Below are 6,000 nucleotides of genomic sequence, written 5' to 3' on the forward strand. Positions count from 1 at the left end.
ATGGTGATTGCTTCTCCCTATGTAGGCCGGTGTCAACAAAATATTTTTGCATTTGGAGGAGAAACTTGGTGACTGGAATTTCATGAGAAGAATCTGCTGCAGCAAAAACACCTATGTTTCAATTATGTCCACCCCAAATCCTCTATCATTTCAGTGACACTCTCTCCCCTATTTTGTGATAAAACAAAACATGCTGCCCTTCTTTGAACTTTTGCGATGTGCTCCATCAATCCTGCCTGGTACAGATCCCCCACCATGCAGCAGTATTCTAAAAGAAAATGGATAAGCATAGTGTAGGCAGTCTCCTCAGTAGATCTGTTACATTTCCTAAGTGTCCTGCCAATAAAATGCAGTCTTTGGTTAGCCTTCCCCACAAAATTTTTTTATGTCTTCCTTCCAATTTAAGTTATTCATAACTGTAATTCCTAGGTATTTAGTTGAATTTATGGCCTTTACATTTGACTGATTTATTGTGTAAGCAAAGTTTAACAGATTCTTTTTAGCACACATATGGATGACCTAACACTTTTCATTATTTAACATCAATTGCCAATTTTTGCACCCCACAGATGTCTTTTCTAAATCGTTTTGCAATTTGTTTTGATCTTCTGATGACTTTATTAGTCAATAACTGTCAGTGTCATCTGCAAACAACCTAAGACGGGTGCTCAGATTGTCTCCCAAATCGTTTATATAGACAAGGAACAGCAAAGGGCTTATAACTCTACCTTGGGGAATGCCAGAAATCACTTCTATTTTACTTGATGACTTGCCATCAGTACTACAAACTGTGACCTCTCTGACAAGGAATCACGAATCCAGTCACATAATTGAGAAGATATTCCATAACCACACAATTTCACTACAAGCCACTTGTGTGGTACAGTGTCAAAAGCCTTCCAGAAATCCAGAAATGCGGAATCAATCTGAAATCCCTTGTGAATAGCACACAACACTTCATGTGAGTAAAGAGCTAGTTGTGTTTCCCAAGAATGGTGTTTTCTAAATCCATGTTGACTGTGTGTCAATAGCCCATTTTCTTTGAGGTAATTCATTATGTTCAAACACAGTATATGTTCCAAAATCTTGCTGCATATCAACATTAATGATATGGGCCTGTAATATAGTGGATTACTCAAACTACCATTCTTGAATATTGGTGTGACCTGTGCCACTTCCCAGTCTTTGGGAACAGATCTTTTGTTGAGTTTGGTCTGAAGCTCGTCACTTGTTTGAAGGATGAGGTTCTTATGAAAAATACCTCCGTGAACCATATTCAAAGACTGGTGAGGAGTAATGGATATTAGGATGTTGCCAAGATGATAAGAAGCATGAAGGCCTGCAGATTGGGTGGTGGAAGAAATTCTGAGCAAGAGCGCACCTAACCAGATCTTACTGAAAGACTTCACTTCACCAAACCTGTCTTTGATATTTTCCACAAAAAATAATGGATTGGTGATGGTGGTGAACATGTCTCCACCAGTCCTAGTGCAGACCAGACCAGGTAGTGGGGAACGTGTTTCACCCCAAGCTGGCAAGCCTGCCCCTTATTCTAGGGTGTAGCCAGAGAAGGGAAGGCTGCAGGCTCATAAGAAGCAGCATTAAATGATTCATCAACCAAAGACATGAGTGTAGAATAACAGCCAGTTTTGTGGAGCTTAATATGTTTCATATGCGAATTATTTACCCTGATACCACCCACTCTGATCAGGTCCTCTTCTCAAGGACGCCACCTAGCCACAGCAAGGGCCGTCTGGCACAGCAGCCATTGCTAGACAATCTGATGCTCCAGAATGACAGGCAAGCATTTCTTGGCACACATGGGAAGGTAACAGCTCAGGTATCAGAAATATGACCTGTGTGTTGTCAGGGGGTTCAGTGAGATGGGTGCACAAAAGCCCCACCACATGGACTGGCGACACATGCTGGTGACCTAGTGGGTTGGAGGGAAGCTACAGTGGGGAAGGAAGAGGAGAAGGGAGTGGGAGAGGAGAGGAATCAAATGTTCAAATGTATGTGAATTCCTAAGGGACCAAACTGCTGAGGTCATCAGTCCCTAAACTTATGCACTACTTATACTAACTTATGCAAAGAACAACACACACACCCATGCCTGAGTGAGGACTCGAACCTCCGGCCGGAGGGACCGTGCAGACCATGACGTAGCACCTAACCACACGGCGAGAGGAATCCACACTAAAAAAGCTAATGAGGGTGTTCTTTGCCACATGAGAGAAAATTTGGTAGTGGGGGCCAAACCCCAAAAAGGAACCAAACATGCCACAAGGGAAGAATGAAAAAGAAAAGCCAAGTGCAACAAAATCAGAAGATATACAAGAAACTAGGTGGATAGCCAGGTCAACATAAGGAAGACCACTGACAGAAAGGAAGGAGGTCAGCAGAGGGGAGGATCGAGGGCAGAGAAGGAGTAGCACGGGGAAGGAAATGCAATCGGGAAAGGAAGACTGGGCCGCAATTGCTTGGGGCTCCGTGTGCACTGCACACAAACTCATGAAAGAACCATGAGCCCCTTGGGGGATGCATTGTTTGCAAGAAGACACTTCCTTGTGATTCTATTTTGTACACTGTTGTTGTTACGCTACAAGTCTGACTTCAGCTGCCACAGACTGTGGCCATATGTCTATGGGTTGCATTTATGTGAGCGTGTTTGTTTGTGTGTGTGTGTGTGTTGTGTGTGTGTGTGTGTGTGTGTGTGTGTGTGTGTGTGTGTGTGTGTGTGTCTGTATGAATGTATGTATGTTGTCTACTTTCAATGAAGGTCTTGTTAGCTGAAAGCTAATTTCTGACAGTCTTTTTCTTGTGCCTATCCGCAACTCAGCATCTCCACTAATTGGTAAACAGGAATTACCCTTTTCATAATATTACAGTCCATCCCGTATTTTCCATTGTTTGTTTTACTATAAGGTGATTTATATACAATGATGTTTGCTGACCCTGAAGAACTCACACTGAAATTTACAGATGTACAGAGACAATGCCTAACCATATGGAACTCCACTTTTAACGATTATTCAAATGTAAATTTGAGATGTGATATCCCCAGTACAAAGAATGGGCTGGACTAGACATAAGGTAAATAGTCTCTGCTGATATTACTGTTATAATTTTCACTGTTCAATTTCACAGTATCATTTGTACCAGGCTTGTTTTTATGGAATTATTAACAGTTGCTGAAGGAACAAAAGAAGTCTAACTCCTTGCATTATTCACAAAGCAAATAAAAACCCTTAGCAGTTAACACTATACATAGAGCATTTTTTAATTCTAAGAATATGAATAAAACTACCAATGTCACAAATTAACCAAAAATTTCATTGGTCTACAACAATCTACTCACAGCACAATTGAAGGAGACAGCCATTACTGTAAAAATGTCAACACGGTGTGGATTATTTAAGTATGGATAAACAGATGAACTGTGTATCTTGTGACATCACGTGGTTAAAAAAAAAAGTGCAACCGCTTATAGACAAATGCCTTGAACTTGTGATGTCACTTGATTAGAAAGCAGTTCTGTCCCTATCCTTTAAGCTGATATGTGCAGAACAAAAACTTTTTGTCAACTTGTCAACACTCAGAATAATTGACTTTAATAAGCATGGTGAACAAATCATTTGTAGACAGGTTTACTACATACTCAGGAAGAAAATCATTAAAATCTACAAAACATTATAGCAGCATATGATTAGCAAAAAGTAAACAGTACTTTTTCTCATTTTTTAAAACATCAGATTATAAAATGTCTACTTCTGTAATTTTAGTAACTTCCCAGGACTCTATAATTAAGATGACAAACCTGTAACAGTTGTGGACAATTCTGCTAACAACATCTCTCAACTATTTCGAATTCATAGAACTAATCACTGCAATGCTTTGTTTCAAAATGCAAAGTAAATAGCTTAAACAGTTGTGGAGTTGCTCAATAGTGTTTTTGCCAGCCTTAAAACTAAGACATTTCACTATACATAACAGTATCTTGTGTGGAAGTATTATCAGTAAGTTCCCAAAGCAGAAAATTAAAATCTTGCCAAGATATTCTTCTTAAATTTGCAAACAGAATATTACTGTCAGTTTATATTTCATGCCGTATGGCATCTATCTTACTTAGATACTATTTTCCACTTGGTCACCTTCCTGTTCTCATTTTCTGCCCCCTTTTATCCAACAAATTCAGCACAAACTGCCACACAAAGAGAGATTGCAAGGCAGACTGTTCTACCAATGAGGCAACATGTGGACACAAGAGCATATATACATACAGTATAGGAATTCTGTTGATTTTTTAACGTGCACTTTTATTACCAAGTGTGTGTGTGTGTGTGTGTGTGTGTGTGTGTGTGTGTGTGTGTGTGTGTGTGTGTTTGCATGAGGAAATAGGCACTGTGTGGACATACTTTTACAGAAATAATTTTTTTTTGTATGCAAAGAATCCACAGTTTTATTTCACCCTAGTGTCTTATAACTGAAAGTACTCAACACTTCATTTTGTCAGTGGTTTTGTAGAGTATCCCAACATGCTAAGCCCATTTCTTATTTGAATAAATCTTTGCATTTTGCCTAATTTGTATCTCTGACATATTAAGTATTTCAGTGCTTTCCTTATCAAAGATCTATATTTTCCTGTATATAATTAAAGTCTCAGACTGGATTAGTAATGGGCCCCATTAGAGGCTTTGTATGAAGGGCAGAATACTGTGTGATTGTCTTCATGTCTCTTGTCTTGGTCTCACATTTTCTAAATGGGAAAGAATTGTTTGAATAAAGTTATCAAGTAACTTTAAATTAATTGATTACAATGTGGTTACAGTCAGAGCAAATGCAAATTCTGAACCAATTAGTAACAATAAAATTTGAGTATGAACTAAGATTAGACTTACTGAGAAAGTAACTCCCATAAAATTAAGTGATGTACTCTCTCCCATCATCAACCCCCTCCCTCCCCAAATTTCAAATCAAGGAAATAATAAACTCATTCAAAAATAGAAGCTCCAGCATAGTTCAAAAAGCACCCAAGTCGAACTAAGTCCCCTGTAGTTTATTATATTCTTGGGAGTGTCATCCATGACAAAACTACTCCATCTAGTGTCTAAGAAAAAATGTAATGTGACTAGGGCCTCCCGTCGGGCAGACTGTTCGCCAGGTGCAAGTTGTTCGATTTAACCCCACTTTGGCGACTTGCACATCAATTGGGGATGAAATGATGATGATTATGACAACACAACACCAAGTCCCTTAGCAGAGAAAATTTCTGACCCAGCCGGCAATCGAACCCGGGCCCTTAGGATTGACATTCTGTTGCGCTGACCACTTAGCTACCGGGGGGGACGTGTCTAAGATATATGAGACAGGTTAAATACCCTCAGACTTCAAGCAGAATATAATAAACCCAAATCCAAAGAGGCCAGGTGCTGGCATGTGTCATTATTACCCAACCATCAGTCAAATAAGTCATGCTTTCAAAATACTGAACAGATTATTTACAAAAGAATGTAAAAACTGGAAGAGGCTGACCTCAGGGAAGATCAGTTTTGGTTTCACAGAGATGTTGGAACACAAGAGACAATACTGACCCTAGAAATTATCTTAGAATCTAGGCTGAAGAGGATTCTTGCTACTCACCATAATAACAGAGACGTTGAGTTGCAGATAGGCACAACGAAAAGACTGTCAGAAAATTTTTCACGATATTGTTACCTTGTCACATTCGATCCTGGATTTTCCATTGTTGAATTAAACCATAAAAGCATTTGTAGATTTAGAGAAATCTTTTGACAATGTTGATCTGAATATGGTCATTGAACCTCACACAGAACCAGTGATAAAATATGAGGAGCAACAGGTTATTTAAAAACTGCACAGAAACCACAGTGCAGTTACAAGTTTGAGGACAAGAAAAGGAAGTTGTGGATGAGAGGGGAATGAGAGACAGGATTGTAGCTTATCTCCAATGCCATTCATTCTGTATATATTCAATCAGTA

The sequence above is a fragment of the Schistocerca serialis genome, chromosome 4 (assembly GCF_023864345.2).
Source record: "Schistocerca serialis cubense isolate TAMUIC-IGC-003099 chromosome 4, iqSchSeri2.2, whole genome shotgun sequence".
NCBI lineage: Eukaryota > Metazoa > Arthropoda > Insecta > Orthoptera > Acrididae > Schistocerca > Schistocerca serialis.